Source organism: Olea europaea, chromosome 10 (assembly GCF_002742605.1).
Source record: "Olea europaea var. sylvestris chromosome 10, O_europaea_v1, whole genome shotgun sequence".
NCBI lineage: Eukaryota > Viridiplantae > Streptophyta > Magnoliopsida > Lamiales > Oleaceae > Olea > Olea europaea.
The window spans coordinates 20,044,005-20,061,727 of NC_036246.1; positions in this window are offsets into that span (position 1 = coordinate 20,044,005).

Sequence of the window (17,723 nt, forward strand, 5' to 3'; positions counted from 1 at the left end):
TTTTTTCCTGACCCTTGCTGTCTTGGAAAATATATAAAAGTGTGCAAGCGGTGTGAATGAATCATGCAATAAATGCATGTTGCGAATGGCTTTAAAAAAGAATTACAAACTCATACCTTGCATTCATTTTAAGTGATGGTGCTTTAGATGTCAAACTTATATTTCTCATTATTTAGTTTAGTATTCAACTGACTTCTACAGGTAGATGGCAATGCGTTGAACTACTGTTCCCGACAGTTCACCTCAAGCAATCTCGACGGATGGCTACATATCGACAGATTATTTTAGTTATATGTCGAGATTAACTATCGATATCGATGGATGAACTGTCCATACCAACGATTGATGTCAGTTTCTCATGACAATTCGACCATTGAGCGACAAGTTGTTTTCGTAATGACCTATGCAGACGACAAAAATAGGTTCATCCAAACATTACACGTGTTACGCATTACCGTTTCACATGTGTTACATTGTGATGTTTAGTTCATCCGAGCGTAATACATGTGCTTGGCATCAATATGTACATCATATTATGATATAACTCTTTTTTTCTCGCTATACCTTGTAGGGCAGATGGATTTGAATTCCTCATTCTGGAAAACGCACGATCGCAGGCTCACATTTCGCAACAAAGCAACTTACAGTATGTGAAGATTTTGATTGAGTATTTCGATGACTGACAGTGCGAGAACTTCTGTAATTCATGCCCCGAGTTCCTAGCTGAGGTTTCTGAAATACAATTCTCTATCCAACTAGTGTTCAGATCCCTCGAAACTAATAAGGCAAACGAGTTGTGGTTCAAAGTGCAAGGGCAAATGACGAGGTTCATTCTGTAGAAGTACACGATCGTCATGGGGTTAAGATGTTGTCCCTTTTTGAAGGGCAATCACTTCACTTGAGTGCTTGAGAAAATGAGATTGAAGAAGAAGTACTTTAAATGGATTGACAGGATTTTGTGTGTGCAACTTAAGACTACTTTCTCTGACTTTCAACTTCTACATGCTCGGCCAAGTTCTAATTGTCGAAGGATTTTTCAGTGTTCCGAATAATAATGTGAGTATTGATGCGGAATACTGTCAATCATCAATGACCTTGACATATTTTTTGCCTATCTTTATGGTAGAGTGGGATACAGACGTATGTTGAAGGGATTTCGGGGTGGTTGGGCAAGGAAGTTCCTCGAGGCGAAGAGAAAGAAAGAAAAGGAGAAATCTTATACAGTTCACGGCTTTTTCATTACCATGCAGGTGAGAATTTAAATTATTTTTTTATGATTTTTCATTATTTCAATACAAATATATTATCGTGCCTACGAAGAGTCATGTCACAATGATTTTTGGGTATGAGGCCCTTCCAAAAATTGATGAACATTTAGGCTAGAGGCTCGGTTAACATATGCCACAACTTCTTAGCTAATCGTCTACAAAATAATCGCAGCATCGTACATATGAGGCATTATTTAAGAACGTATAGGTATGTTGTGATGTTGAATGTAGTCAATCTTTTCATTCTTCGACTGTGTACAACACATTTTCACTGAAACTCAATCCTTTACTTCACAACTACACGATTACGCAACGCTACATCCTGCTAATGTCGAGTATGAGCAATCGTATATCTCCACTCTTGTGCAGTATAAAGATCATACTGTGCCTGCATTGGATGACATTGCCAGCAACATTATAGCTCTACAGTTTTATGCAAAGCGTTCCAACAATAGAGGTGATGACCACCCCTTTAGGGAAAAATCCGACGATGAAGAGTTAGGTAGAGGCAGTCGAAGGATGAGACATTTGGACCTTCAGGTAACCACGAGGGCCATTGGCTAGTGATCGTAATGACTCAAGTACTGAAGATAGTGGAGACGATAATGGTGACGAGTCGATCGACGATGACAATAACGATAGCGACATCGAGCATACCCGTGGAGGGCACATGAGTGTGTCTTCTTCACCTCATGTGCCACAATGTTCTTTTCTCATGCATGCACCGTCGACATAAACACGACCAGCTGAAACTTCTAGAGCAAGCTCGATGAGAGTAGATGTTGAGAAAATGCTATTGAATCAAAGAATCCCCATTGAAATGAGACTCCGAATTGTGAAACTTGAAACCAGTCAGCACTTGACCTCCGAATTTGTAAGACTTAGGGAGTTCATATATGTCCTCATGCCCCCACCCAGTTCGACCACCAGTGCAGATGCGACAAAAGCCGAGAATGAGCCTAGACCTTCAGGTAATTAACCTACAGGCATGTCTTTTACTTTTTTAGAAGTTCATATTCATCTATGTAATATCAGTTGAGCAGTTCTCATTCTACCTGTCTCTAACATTTTTGTTAATATTGAAACTTGGACTTAGATATATATGGAGGATACATTGTCCCATCGCATGATCATGACAATCCATTGCTTAGTGGGAACCATAACCCTCAAGGTATGTGCATTAATTATATTGCACTTAACAATTCTAATTCATGACATCTGTACATTTTCTATGCAAATATCAACTATGGAACTCAGTAATATTATTACAATTGTTGTTTGTTAACTAGATGGAGGAGGCATGGACATGTTCCTGGATGACCATGAGGGTCCGTTGGGTACTGAAGTGTAGCATGTAAATGGTGCGTTAATTATGAGGAAATATACGATAATATGATTACATTCTCATTTCATTCTACGGTTTGTAAACTAGAAATATTAACCCATGCCATTTCATATTTCATGTGTTGTTTTCATGTAGATGGATGAGGTGTGGACCTCGAATAGTCGTGCTCGAAAAACAACGAAGTCCATTCGATTTGTAGCGTGATGGAGGTGGATGGTAAGTTTTGTATTGTAAAAGTGTCCATCTTATACTACAATAACTTGTTCATTTTTGGGCTAAGTATTTTAGACCATTTGGTTTTTGCATAGACGATGCGACTGAATTTCCAGTTGAGGACACTATACTCGAAAAAGGAGGCAATGTTACCACAAAGAGGTGGCGATCAGCAGGCCTTTGACATCCGATACCCTGTACCAAGACTCCATACACAAGAGAGAGGAGAAAGAGAACAAAGAAATACATGAGATGATGTATGTTGACATAGGATGAGGAATTGATATTTGACATTACAGTTGCATGAACACTATTTTGTGGTGGAGGGAAAGCTTTACTATGATTAGTAGGATTTAGTTTTTATTCAACATTGTTTGTATGTTCGTGGATGACGTCATAACCTCATGGATATTTACTCATAAGGAGGTTAATCTCTATTTGGTTCAATGTTCCTATTTGTGTTGGTTTCTTGTTACTTGATTTGTCAACGTTGTTGGATGAAGGATTATTATTTGGTAATACCTACTCTTGTTCTTCACATCCGTATGTTATATAGTTTAATCACGAATATAGTCTTCATCAATTGTTTTATATTAGGTTGTCGCCATTGTCATGAATCACTTCCTATAAATGCAATTCAAATATATAATTGTCCATGTTGGTAATAAAGAGCTAGATTTAGAGGCACTGAATGAAGCTCTCAGTGAGATCTATGTGGCTTTGGAGGATTCGTAATAGATTGCGTGAATCAATGACTTTCATTACAAATAATGAGCAAATTGGCCTTGCAAAATTTGTAATGAACTGTCCTGTATTTCTTCACTTGGCTTTGTAGTTCATTGACCTTAGGGCCAATTTATGGCATTTATATGAACAATCGTCGTAGAAACATGAGCTTCTTCAAATGAGGTGTGGTGCCCTTACATTTATAGAATGATAGGTTGGTAAAAACAATCTATTACATTCTCGAAGGAAGTGTACCTTTACAAAAATGTGTAACGGGGCCTGCATTACTAGCGTAAATACTTCAGGGACTGTGCATGGAAGTACCTTTTTATTTTTCGTTACTGTATAATATTTCCATCCGTTGGTGAAATTTCTGTGACATTGATACTTTAAATTTGAGTAGACCGATGTTAAAGGTTTTAACTAAAATTAATTATGAATCTAGAGCTCTTGGATACTATTTGAAAAAATTGTAGCTTTGTACTATAGTAAAATGTTGGCAATATAATCCATGTTCTTCAAAATGGTCTACTATTTCTTGATTTGAATGTTGTAATGCGTAAAGTGAACATCAGTTGTGTATTCTAAGTTAATGACTAATGCATGATTTTTGTAAATAATGAATGGTTATGTACGCTTACTTAGTCAATGAAGGCATAAGCATCTCATTAGTAATTCTAGTTTTTCGTGTGCATGAGTGTCTTCTTTCCGGATCAATGAAATAGTTCGTTCTCATTTTATGATTGTGTTTTGATTATGAGCCATTTAAGTATAACAAAGCCATGACAATTATGCCACAATTAATTTACAAAAGTACTAATGAAAGTTGTAGGAAACGTGAAGATGAAATTGTGCACAAGATTTAAGAGTCACAATTTCCTAATAACTTTGGAGAAAGTTTGGGGGATAAAGGTACACTTCGACAAATGAACCATCATATCAATTGCTTTTCAAATTTAGATAAGATTGTATTTGGTGGTTGGGTAGTAACTATAATTGCTCCCTCCCTTCAAGTTGATTATGAATAGGAGGACTTCATTCTGAGTTACACATAAACACTTCATAAGCATTGTGAGACTTTATACTTCTCACATACACAAAGCAACTGCATCACATTGAAATAATGGGTTCGTCCACGAAAATCAATAAACCGTTCAACCTGAATGAGCCTCTGCAGTCCCTGTTCATCCCCATTGAAGTTAACCCTCAGAATTGTAGGAGAGAGATTTTGGCTATTCCTTTTCCCAACTTGGATGAAGTTGTGACTGAAGCGGCGTAGTCAGGGAACGATGTGCTCGATGTGGTGTTCGAGGTCATGATTTGATATAAAAATGAGTCCAACAACGAAGTTGGTTGGCATACGTCCCACCAACTGAGGTAATTTTCATCTCATCGGATGATTCTGATGAAGAAAGTAGGAGAGAAGGTTCAAATGTTTACAACGAATGAAGGGGACAGTAATGAAATGTGGTTGTGTAATAAGTTATGTATAGTATTTCTTTTTGAGGGATGAATTTGATAATGTCTTTACAAAAAATTCAGCATGAGCATATCCCTTATGCCTTGTATGTGTAGTGTATTTTTTGTACTACAATCCAAGTGTCGAGAATGACAGAAACAATATGTTGGGAACGACAGATGAACTGTTGAGTCGTCATGAAATATTGTGTCTACAGATCCATATTTTGCTTGTGAAGTTGAACATATATTTGCCTCTCTATGAACGATAATGGAATGATAATGATGATGTGAGTTACAAATGTAATGGAAAACGCCGTAAGTTGGAAATACCTTTATGCAAAGTTTGTACGCTTCAGTGAAATTTTCAGTTTATAAGCATGGTAAGCAATAAAGATAAAGAAAAAGGTAAATTGGTGATTTTTTAAAAAAGTACGAAAAGCACTCCAATTCTATTATTATTCAAAATAATTCAATCCAATTTTCTAATTTTCCTTCTCCTTTTCTCCATAGTAGTACGACTATTTCACATTAGTAGTATTTATCATTTATGTGTCAATTGTGTCCACTATTTACATTTTACTAATTATAATTTATTTGGTGAGGATTAAAATTAGATTTTTTAGTGGATTGTGGTAGAATTTTTTGAATTGTGGCTGAATTATTTTGAACAATAATAGAGTTGGAGTGCCTTTGTACTTTGTTAAAAAATCAACAATTTACCTTTTTCCTTATCTTTATTCTTTTTTTAAAAAAAATAGACAATTTACCTTTTTCCTTATCTTAAATGCTTTTTGTACATTTTCAGTGAAATTTTTTACTTTGCAATTATCTGTCAAGAATGACAGAAAACATCCACCAGGACCAACAATTTAACTGTTCAGAGGTTGTGCAGGTCGTCAACATATGGATCCATAATTTTAATAACACAAGGAGCAATAACGTCCGCTAACGATAATGACAAGAAAATGATAATATAACTTGATAATGTACAATGCAGAACATACAATGTCAACAACGACATGAAGTGGTTATTTAAGAAATTTGTGTTACATTGGGGTTTGAACATATGGTCCGGTTATTACCAACTTGACCATAGTAAGTGCATTTCTTGAGTCGTGTAGTAGATTCACATCTGGATTGCTTATGTCATGTCAGTGGTTCACTTGGAGAACGACATACGAGAGATGACAAAATTGGAGTACATGTAATTAAGCTTAGAACAACCCAGTTCACTTTCCACATAACATGATATATTGCTTTGCTATAGGTACCCTTCCAATATTCAGATGAGTAATAAGGGGAGCATAGGTCATACAAAAACTTTCCTCTTAAGCAAGTAGCAAGAGTTCCATGAAGACATGGCATACGATTTAGTAGGAACTCACAACATGTAGGTGTCTTTGGGAAAGTCTACTATGTCCATGTCATTTGATATTCCAACCTTAGTTAAGTTGTGTCAACATATGAGCTCAAAGCCTAGTACCAAATTCCAATGTTGACCGTAACTTATTCTCCATCTTTGATGACAATATAGTACTGCATACGATTGCATTTGTTCGACATTTGTAAAACCATTTCTGCATAGTACTCCAATGTATTTGACCAAGCAGCTGATCAATAACAAACGACTTTGTCTCAACATCGAGTTCGAAGATTCTGCATTTTTGTTCGTTATAATGTTGTACCGGTGGCCAATAAATAGTGCTCGTGACAAAAAAAAAACTTTCTCGCTCCAAGTAACTTGTATGATCTTTCGCTCACCCTACAATCTATCCCATGAGTCTTTCGAACTCTTCGACCCGATAAGTTGTAGCAATTAGTTAGAATAGAAATATTGCACTTGCGTCGTTGTATCGCTATATTAAATTCTTTTTCATATGTCATATACAACAATTATGGTGAGATAATGAAAATAATCGTGTAATTGCTTTCTCAAATACGAGTTCATCTGAGTCTCCTATAAGGCCTTTCAAGTTTGACATAAACCACATCCAGGATTTATTTAATTCGGCATCCATGATCCCCCATGCTAAGAGATAAATCTATTTGTTAGCATACTGGGCAGTTGCTAGTAAAAGTGTACCTTTCTATGGACCTTTCAAATAACTGTCATCAACACAAATAACGGGCCTCAAGAATTGCATATAACTACAAATGCTTGCACCAAAAGTTAGGAAGAAGTAATGAAACCTATTAAGATAATCAACTTTGACATGAGTTACTGTCCCCAGGTTACTCTATCTAGGGACAAACAGTATGAAGATAATTTTTGAAAATTGTCCCTTGGTGTACCATGTAGCATATGTAAAATAGTCACCTTCCCTCTACGTGCTTTGCTGTAACTAATTTTTACACCAAATTCACGTTCCACGTCATGTGCAATAGCGGTCGAGTCATACGATCGTTATAGATTATCCACTTACGACAAAAATCAACGGAACATGTGTGTACGTTGTTGAATTTATGGATCATGAAAATTGCATATTGCTTGACAGTCAAAGCATGTAGCATTCACTTGCAATTATCGTTTGCACATACAATGGTTAACATTTTCATACTTGACCCGCTGACCTGGAATTGGAATTTGTCTTACAAAGCAAGTACACGAATCTTCGAGTACAACTCTTTTTTACTAAATAATATTTTCTTTTTAGCAAGAACAGATGTATTCACAACTGTAATCAAGTCAAATATGTCTGAAATTATGGAATGTGATGATATTTGCTCGTCAATGTAAAAAATATTAGCACCTTTGTACCATGTAATGGGTGTCTAACTTCCTCTTTAATAGTTCAGCCTCGATATCAACAACTGGAGGTTCGAATGTATTATAGTTCGACACGCTGCGCTAATGATTGAGCTCATCACGTTATACATTTTGGGGAACATCAGCTGAGGTGAAAAAATTCCTTACATAATTTCCACCTCTCCCCATGTCAATGCTTGGGAGCTTGATTTCCAAAATAGTAACGTAGAGTTCATTTTCCTTATGAACAAATATATACCAATTTAAGTCTTCATCGTCGCATATTTCTATCGGAGGTATATTCAAGTTCGAGACTTGAACTTCAATTCAATTTCAGTGCCAAGCTTAAAAATACCAAGTTTGTCCTTCAACTGTATTGCAAGTTCGGCTACATTAATATTTTTCAATGTTACAATGAAAGTGGTTTTGTCCCCTCTCCACTTCCATTCGTCATCCACATGAACAAATTTTTCTCTATACGATATGATAAATCTCAAATGATGACTCATACCTGAGATATTGGGATTGCAAAGATGAGAATTCTAAGCATTCTATATGTCGATATTTGATACTATCAAATTGGATCTTTCAAATATTTAGATCCATATAGTAGCAAAAACGGAAATAATGTTTCAGTAGTTTTCAAATGTCGAAGTCGACAAATAAATTGTCTATCCCTACAGTTTGTAAATGTTGAGTATGTCTAACCTAACGGTTTCAAAGATACTATTCAACAGTTGAACTACCATAAATTTCAAGGAAACTTGAAAAATATGTATTTGGTTCTTTTGAAGAGATTATTGAAAATATTGATAATCAAGTCTCAACTACAAGATCACAATATCTTTCCAAAAAAATAAAAAATAACTCAATACTTCATTAAATATTGAATCCATCACATTTTCTAGAGGATGTTGTTATCGTTTCCCTTCAAAAATATATTAAAAATCAAACAAATCAATGAATAAGAGTTTCAATAATTTCAAATAAATATGACCATATTGTATTCAAATATAAATAATTTCTAATAGCTAAGCTTTGAAAATGGTTGATAAATCCAATAGCTTTCACTTGTTGATGATGGAATGAAGAGGATAAATAAAAAGGTAGGGTTTGTCAATGGTAAGAATTTATGTGTTTTTTTAACTTTTCAAATTCCTTTTTTTTTTTTTTTGTTTTACCAAAATTCATATTACTCATATAATATATCATATCTCTAATATTTATAATATACAAAACAAATCATCACATCACAATATTAATGGCATTCAAATCAAGCATTAAATGCTCCTAAAAAAGTGTCACGAAGGGTAATATGGACATTTCACAGCAAAAAGTGACATTTTTGGAAGTATATGGTGCAAATGAAATTTTTTTTGGTGCATTTTCAAATTTAGTGGCATTTATGAAAATTTCCCGTAACTTTTTCCATATCGTGAGGATCTGAGCACTAAGCCAGAGTTGCCATTAGTTGTTGTTCTTTGAATGAGAAAATTGATATATTTCTCTTGCATCGGAGAAATTAAGTTTTCGTTGTGCATTAATTCTTTCTTGGTGAAAAATCCAATCCAGTATAGTTTGAGTACTGACAGTACATATAACAAACTTTTCTTACCGTTAGATCTTGAATCTCCTTATTAATTCCTTCAGAGTAAATTGAACAACTTAAGTATTGATGAAAAAATCAAAACAAATATCCAGGCTAGATTGAATTTTCTGTGAAAGTGAAATAAAGGACTTTCATCCTTATTTTTCTATTTTGAAACATAGATTTTAAAATCCTTTTTTATTATTTCTGGAAGAATGTTTTTTGTGTTTCTAAAACAAAATCACCAATCTTGAAACCACTTACAAAAATGTTTTAGGATAGCCTCTACCAAAAGTATAAACCAAGAATGTGTAGATCTAAGTAAATAGAAATACATAGCCCCATGCATATAATCTCTATAAGTGAAGGATTTTATAATAAAAGGTTTTGAAAATTTCTTTTCTGATAGGATGTTTCTATCACACTCTGAAAGAGTGAGGACATTTAGGACTTTTACCATTGATAAATCTGTACTTTGAGGGTTAGGTCTATGAGTAATTTCAATTGAATCAGTATCAACTAAAATGAACTCATAAAATTTTCCAGTTTTGAGGAGTTTATCGGGAATAAAAGAAAAATCTGGGGCAAAGAATTTCTTTAAATTTTTCAAAAGAGAAGAATCTTTGAATTCATTATCGAAAATAATGATTGCCTTGGAGTGATAATTGGATTTTATTGATATTGGGTAGGTTAGAGTGACTTGAAGAAATTGATTTTTTGGCTAGAAGCTTGGAGGAAGTTTGATGCTATAGATTGAAAACCCACAACAACCAAGGTGATACCGAGCTCGGTTTACCACCAAATTAACACCACAATCGAGCAATAACCACACTCCTAAAACTGAATTCTTCCCCCTTTACAATTGATACTAGATTACCCACAAAGGAAAGCCAATATCTCACAAAGATCGACTAGAAATGTAGCAAACTAAAAATGGACAGAGAAGTGGATATGAAGAAGAGGTAGCAATATCGCGCAACTAGGAGGCAGTGAAGGGAATGGTCCATATAACGAAATGCGGCACACAAATAAGGTAAGTTAGGTTAGGTTAAGGTAGTGACCCAAAAGGCCCAACACAAAGAGTATGGGCTTCTAAATGGGTACCATTTCTAAGCCATCCAAATAAATGGGTTGGGCCACGAGCAACTCTACTAAACTAGGTTGCTTTGAGTGGTCCATCCAAGATTAAGGTTGGGTCATCCCTTTTGTGGTGTCGATATATCGTTTAGTCATTTGGTCTAAGCCAACTGAAATTAAAATTGAGTTAACATCATGACCCATGGAGTTCGTTTGACAATAAATAGCCTAACAAACCTCTGCATTGGTGTCAAAAGACCTGCAAAGAAAACACTTACACATGTTAGCAATAATTCCAATTTAAGGGAACGATAAAATTGGAAATTAATTACCTTAACTGAAGTTTAGAAGATTCTTTCAACTCCAAACTTTACCAATGGTAGTATCTTTTTTTTTTTTTTTGCCCACGTTTGAAATATTGTATTGTTTATGTATCTTTTCAAGTCTTACCACTTCTTGTGACATGATATCTCTAATGAAATGTAGTCTAACATCAATGTGCTTAATGCGTTCGTAAAACACAGGGTTTTTGTATAGATGTATAGAAGACCGACTATCGGAATATACTATGAAATAATTATTCAAGACACACAGTTCATGAAGAAAGCCTCTAAGCCACGGAGCCTCTTTAATGGCTTCAATGGTAGAAATCTATTCTCACTCTGTAGTGGACAGTGTGACAATGTGTTGTAACTATAATTTCCAACTAATATAAGAATTAGATAGGGTAAACACATAAGAGGAAGTCGATTTCCTACCATCTCTATCCCCCGCATAGTCCGCATCTATGAAACCTTTCAATTTTCACTCATTCTTTGCTAGCAACAAACTTTAGACCCACATTGCTAGTTCCCTTTAAATACCTTAACAGCCACTTTAAAGTGTCCCAATGCTCGGGACCCAAATTTGACATGTACCTACTAAGAGTACTAACAGCAAATGCTAAATCCGATTTACTGCAAACCATCTAATACATAATAAATACAATTACATTAGAATATAGAATCCTACTCATGTATTCTACTTCACATTCATTGCTTGGAGCCCGATCTTTAGATAATGCAAAGTGATTGGTTAACGGTAATGTGACATGTTTGCAATCATTCATGCCAAATTTTTTCAACACCTTTGAAATATAAGGAGACTGATGCAAAAACAATGCAAAATTTGACCTATCTCTAAGATTCTCTTAGCTTTAACTAGGATTTTCATGTCAAATTCGCCACTTAACTTTATTTTTATGTTATTTATCCACTTAGGTGATGAACTAATCAACATCATAGCATCCACATAAAGTAATAAATATACATAGTTATTATTAGCATCACTGTGTGAAAGTACATACAATGATCAAAGTTACTTCTTTGGAACCCTATAGTGAGTACAAAGGAGTCAATCAGCTGTACCGCTGCCTAGGCAACTGTTTTAAGCCATATAAGGACCTTTTCGGGAAACACACATGATCATGTTTTAGCTTTTTTTAAAACCTTTCGACTAATTCATAAATATTTGTTCGTCAAGTTCACCATGTAAAAATGCAATTTTTACATCAAATTGTTCAAGTTCCTAGTCAAAATATGCAAATAATGCAAGCATAACCCTAATAGTAGTATAGTTAACAATTGGTAAAAAAATCTCGTTATAATCAATACCCTTTTTTGAGTATAACCCTTAGCCACTAACCTAACTTTAAACCTTAAGGGTCCAAAAACACCAATACCATCTTTAACTTTAAAGACCCACTTACAATCAATGGTAGATATATTCTTAGGTCTAGGTACTAGCTCCCAAGTTTGATTCTTTTTTAAGGAACTCGCCTCCTCTTTCATTACCTTAAACCAATTTTCTGATTGTTCATTCTTCATTGCCTTCTCAAAGGCTTTTAGCTTTCTATCAACTAGTTCCTCATAACTAACATGGGCAAAGGCTAACTCAGATTCATATTCGAATCTCTTAGGTTCTCTAGTTTGTCCTCTCTCTCTCTCTCTCTCTCCCCCCCCTAACAAAATTGTAGTTTGCTAAGGCATTTTCTTCCACAAGATACTCTTCTATCATTACTTCATCTCTATTCTCCACCTCAGGTTCCTAAACCTAAGTCTCCACCTCATTTGGCACCTTAAGCTAATCTCTCTCTTTACCTTGTTGTGATTTACGTACAAGTCTCATCCTCAAGGCAAGGCATCTCACCCTCATTAAGCGTAACATTTCTACTCACAATGATCTTAACCCCTTTTTGGCTTCTATCTTATATCCTATAACCCATAATGTCCTCAGTGTACCTTAGAAAGACACACTTTTTATCTCTAGGTTCGAGCTTTTCCGTCTCTGATGGGAAAAAACAATACAAGCAAAGGTTCTAAATACAAAATAATCACTTAGTGTACAGACCACCGTTCATGAGGAATATACCATTTAAAGCAACAGATGATGAAGTCAAATTAATAAAATAATGAGCAGTCATTATAGCTTCACCCCAAAATGACTTTGGGATACCAGAACTTAACATCATGTAACGCACTTTATCAAGTATGGTTCTATTCATCCTTTTCACTACCTCATTTTGCTAGGGAGTGTAAAGAACAATCTTATACCTCGTTATTCCATTTTCTTTGTACATACTATCAAATTCAGTGTTAGAAAACTCCAGGCCATTATCTGTTCTTAAGAACTTAATCCTTTTTCCAGTTAGGTTTTCTACTTGTCTTTTCCAATTATTAAAGTTGTGAAAAAGTGCGAGATTTATCCTTTTAAAAGATAAACCAACGCCTTTCTCATGTAATCACTAATAATTGAGAAGAAATACATATTTCCACCCGATGTGGATTACTAGCAAGACCCTACAATTCTAAATTCAAGCATGCCTTTAGCTTTATGAACACTTGTGAAGAAAGAGGTTCTATGATGTTTACCAAGCACATAGTGATCGCAGAATGACAACTCAAACACACAATCGTTATCAAATGCACATTTTTTCATTAATAAGCTTGAGTCCTTTAATGCCTATGTGTGCAAGCCTATTATGCCATGTATGTGTGTGATCAACCTTGGCAGAAAAGATAGATGATTTTAAACCTCTAATTACTTCTCTAGTAGTGATATAAATATCTTTTTTCTTAGTTCCTTCAATTGAGACTAATGCACCCTTAATCATCTTTAATGTTCCATTTTCAAGTTTACTTGTAAAGTCATCTTTTTCAAGTCTTTCTACTGAAATTAAATTCTTAAATAATTCAAGAATATATCTAACATCTTTTAAAGTGTACACAAAGCCAATGTCAAACTTTATATTAATGTCACAAACTCCAGCAATAGTGTAGGCAAAATTATCACACAGCACAGCATGCCTAGCAAATTCATGAAAATTTTCAAACCAATTGTTTTTGTATTTATAACAAGATCTCAATGCTCTTAACTAAGATCTAAAACTCTTAAGACGTTGTATAAATGTTATTTTGACAATGCAAGTCATAATTATATATAAACCTAGAAGGAAAGTTGTAGATAAATAGGAGTCCAAAGAGCATTAAAATGCAAAATCTGAAAAAATAGGAGTCCAAAAAGCATTGAAATGCAAAATCCGAAAAACCCTATTGCTCGAGCAATAGGTAGGTGATAGGCAAGCGACAGCCTTGCTACTCAAGTATCAGGTGGACGAAAAGTCTCTGTTGAAAATCTATTGGCGTCCTCAAGCAGCCCAGCTAGTGGCAGGCCAATGAAAATTAAGCGACTTTCTTCTCTATTCATAACTTTGATATCTTCAAGACGACTTTAACTAAAACTCCAATACCTACTCGAATTTGGGTCAAACTACGAATGCCTTGAAAGAAATTTCAATACAATGAATTACCTAAAAAACCTCCTAAGTAAACCCCATTTCTCCTCTTCCAGATAATCACTGATGGGATAAATTAATGACAAACACTAACTAAGTTCTACCAATGCTCAAACTTAGCAATAGAAAGTGGTTTTATCATCATATCAGCAAGATTTTCTTTGGTATCATCTTTGCTCACTAAAATTTCACTAGCAATCAGATCCACGTAAAATGATACCTGACATCAATTGCTTATTCTTTTCATGGAATATCTGATCCTTAATCAGAAAATAAGCACTCTGACTATCATAACACAATGCAAAAATCTATAAGTCTCTACTAATTTCACCAATTAATCCCCTTAACCACATATCCTTCTTACATGCCTTTGTAATGGCCATGTATTCTTTCGCTGTTGTAGACAAAGTTATTATATTTTGCAAAGTAACTTTCTAGCTGATAGCACAACCTCCAAAGGCAAACACATACCCTTTAAGTGACCTCATTTTATCAAGATCCCTTGCATTATCTGAATCTACATACCCAATGATTTCATTTGTATTTCTACCAAAATACAAGCAAGCATTAGTAAAGCCCCCCAAGAATATGAATATACATTGTATTGCTTTCCAATATTCCTTACTAGGATTTGTCATATATCTATTAACTACACCGATTGCATGTGCAACCAAATCTTGTCTTGTAAAATCATTGTATACATCAGCGGACCAACTGCACTAGAATAAGGAAACCTAGACATATAATCAATGTCTTCATCTGATTGAGCACACAATCTAGATGATAGTTTGAAATGAGTAGCCAAGGGAGTACTCACAGCCTTAACATTCGGCATATTGAACCTTTGAAGCACTTTCTCAATGTACCCATTTTGAAACAAGTACAATCTGCTAGCCTTTCTATCCCTCAAAATCTACGTATCAAGAATTTTCTTTACTGCACCTGAATATTTCATCTTAAACTTCTTACTAAGTTGAGATTTCACATTCCTAGCCTCTACTTTATCCTTGGCTGGATTGAGCATGTCACCAATATATAATAACAAATATGCAATCAATCCACCATCTTCCTTTCTAAAGTACACATAACATCATAATTGCTTCTGCTGAAACTTTAAGTTGTCATGAATGAATCAAACCTTTATACCACTACCTCTGTGGCTACTTTAGTCCTTAAAAGGACTTCTTTAGCACACATAGTTTTCCTTTTTAGAAACTATGAAACCCTTTGGTTGTTATATATAAACGTTCTCTTTAAATTCTCCATGTAAAAATGATGTCTTGACATGTATCTGCTCAAGTTCCAAGTCATTTTTGCCACTATCCCAAATAAAGCCAGAATTAAACTATGTTTTACAATCGACGATGACACATATGTGAAGTTAACACATGGAATCTCACCGTAGCCCCTTGCTATACCTAGTATCTTCAATCTTTGATGTCTCTTCTTTTCTTTTGAACACCTACTTGCAGTGAACAACCCTTTTACCCTTAAGTAGTTTCACCAAGTCTCAAGTACAAATTTTGTTCAATGATTTCATCTCCTACTGCATATTAACCAACAATCTACTAGAATCACTACATCTCACTGCCTTTGAATATATAGTAGGGCTCTTCAGTGGAATTAATTTCTTTAGCTACATTCAAAGAATACGTTACCAAGTTTGCTTTCCCATACTTCTATGGAGGTTTAATCTTCCTACGAGGTTTATCCTTAGCAATTGAATACTGTGGCATTGCTAGTGGTTTAGGTAAAGTAGGGAAAGTATTATTGTTTGTCAATTCTGAGCTAGACTGTTGTGTAGTAAACTGTTCTGAAACCTCAGATTGTTCTCCCAGACCAATTTTCACCTCCACCTTAGTTGAATGATTCTGTTCCACATTTTAATCATAATCCTCATGAGGTGAATCATTAATCATAGCAAGTTCATCAAATACTATGTCTTTACTAACCACCACCTTTCTTATCTCAGGATGCCACAATTTATGCCCATTCACACTTGACTTATACCCAAGGAAGACACACTTTCTAGACATAAGCTCCAACTTCCCATTATCCACATGAACATAATGGGGACACCCAAAAATCTTCAAATCAGTATAGCAAAAAGGTTTACCAAACCATACCTTTTATGATATCCTTTTCTCAATGGTAGTTGAGGGTGAGAAATTAATCAATAAATAAGCTGTGGTAGCAGCTTCAGCCCAAAATGTCTTAGACAACCCAGAATTTAAAAGAATGCAACAAACTTTTTCCATCAAAGTTCTATTCATTCGTTCTACCACACCATTTTGCTGAGGAATGTTACTTGAACTCTCTATTGTTTCTTGAACCTCGTGATGTGAAAGTGGTTTTATTTAAAATTAAAATGATTGACATATCTGAAAAGGAGCCTATCCTTAAATAAGGAGAAGATGTCAACATGGTAGAAGTCCTTGAAGAGGGGACATCACCAGACAATAGGGAACTCCCTAAGCAATGAGTGGCCGCAAGAGAAAGGGTCATGTGGGATGAGTTAAACTCTAGGACTTTGGAACCTAATTCTCAAACAGCCCTAGTAGATTCACAAGATCCTTAAAAGATATTACAAGTGGACACTAGCCTACCTATCAAAGTCAAGGAGAATCTTAAGCATTTTCGCTCCAAAAATTTAGATATCTTTGCGTGGAAGCATGATGATATTATGGGCATCGATGCTAAAGTTAGCTATCATCATCTTAAGATTGATCTTAAAGTTTTCCCACATAGACAAAAGAGAAGATCCCTCAACCCAAAAAGATACGAACCTTTAAAGAAAGACGTGTAGCCAACGATTTTTGTTAGGGAGGTCATTAAACTCAGTAGATCTACAATCTGGTACTAGTAATGAAGTATAATGGCAAATGGAGATGTATTCCCCAACCTCAATCAAGCTTGCCCAAAGGACGCCTTCTCCTTATCATGGATTGATTAATTGGTAGACTCCATTGTAGGCCATAAATATCTAAGTTTCATGCAAGAACTTATTCATGTGAAACCCACAAGCATAGGGGATTGTTGAAAAGTAATGATTTGGTGAGTTAATAGTATCTTCCCACACGAAATAAATTCAATTCAAATTTGCTAGTTATATATGGAATTTGAAATATGTAATGCAAAAAAAAGATTTTGATTTGATTTTATACTAAATTATCTGCAAAACAATAATAAGTATTTTTATATCAAATTATGGATGATTGTATTGGATTTATAATCCACCTATTGTTATTTATTTCAATTTTTTATTTTTAATCTAGTTTCATTCATGCGTTCTTCATAATCGATAAAGCTAATGTATTTAACTTTCTTTTCCAAAATAAATTAATTATATCCTAACCACAACCCAAATCTGCTCCTAACTCGAATTCGAATGGTTAGAACGAATTATATTTTAGATTATCTATATGATTGCACAAGTGAGAAATGTTATTCCTAACATCTGTTACAAA